Source organism: Bison bison, unplaced genomic scaffold, assembly GCF_000754665.1.
Source record: "Bison bison bison isolate TAMUID 2011002044 unplaced genomic scaffold, Bison_UMD1.0 scf7180017847480, whole genome shotgun sequence".
In the NCBI taxonomy this organism is placed as follows: Eukaryota; Metazoa; Chordata; class Mammalia; order Artiodactyla; family Bovidae; genus Bison; species Bison bison.
The window spans coordinates 101,446-102,715 of NW_011478053.1; positions in this window are offsets into that span (position 1 = coordinate 101,446).

Genomic DNA, 1,270 nt, shown 5'->3' on the forward strand with positions numbered 1-1,270 from the left:
CGGGGATCTTCCTGACCCAGAGATCGAACCCGCATCTCCTGCACTGCGGGCGGATTCTTTACCTCTGAGCCAGCAGGGAAGCCCTAAAGGGTCAGTAACTCCTCTGAACACTGGGAAAGGCATGTAACACCTCCCCTCGCTGGCTGGTCAGTATTACCCATACCGGCACACAAGAAAAGTATGTGCTCTGATCACACTTGCACAATCTAGCCAACTCGTGGTCTGCCAGTGAAGAGCATTCTCTTCGTGAGATGAATCACCTTGGCTTTGGTGTTCCAGTGTTTTTATTCTTCTGTAAAAGTCCTTCTGAACTCTGTGAATGGTTCCACGGCAAGTGTCCACCTCAGGGAGCTGCCCCGAGGCAGGTGGGATGAGCTGAGAGCCCCCCGTGCGGGGGTTGAGGAGAAAGGGGACAGCCCAGCCTGGGTGACCAGAGGAGGGCATCTCCCCAGTGGTCAGGGTGCGGGGAGTCGGAGGTGCTGAGTGGAGCAGGGGCTGACCGCAGGGCCAGGAGGACACGTGTGCAGCCCGCGGGTTGGGCTCCCAGGCCAGTGCTCCAGCGTGACCCACAGGCCCTCCCCACTCCTTCACGCCCTGTCCTCCCATCTGACCCTTTGCTTCCTGAAGGCATCAGGCTGGGGGCGGGGGTTGCTTCCCCCGGGACCCTCTGTCAGCACCCCAACCCAAGGTGACCGTGCTCCGTCACTGGCTCCTCCCAAGTCAGACAACAAACCCAGGGCCCTCAAGTGCTCAGAGACTGCCCGGGGGTGGGCACTTGATCCTCCACACGCAGACTGTGTGCCAGGCCCAGGGCTGGAGTGGGAGATGCCTGGTTTCATGGTACAAGGACCTGGAGTAAGAACTGTGGCTGCGATAGCTCTTCGCCATGTGGTGTGACTTGGACTGCGGGGTGACCCCATGAATGAATGAATCAACGAGTCAATCAGTGAATGCCGTGGGCTGCAGGCCACCCTTCCCTCTGCAGGGTTGCACCTGGGGGCTCCTGAGTCTGTCCAGAGGCTGGGTCAGAGCTCACAGGGAGCCAGCAGAGAAGCCATAAGGGCGCACAGGCTCTACAACCAGAAGGAGAGGGGAGGACAGGGATGCTCGGGGCCAAGCCCAGGACGCACGCCGCGGGCACGGTCGACCTCTCAGAAAATGCCCGTGACCCCGGGTGCGGGTGACCCATGCCACGTGCTGAGGGGCCCAAAGACTCTGACCAGCTTCAGCCTCTTGAATATTAACAACTTCAGGGCTGAGAAATATCCAC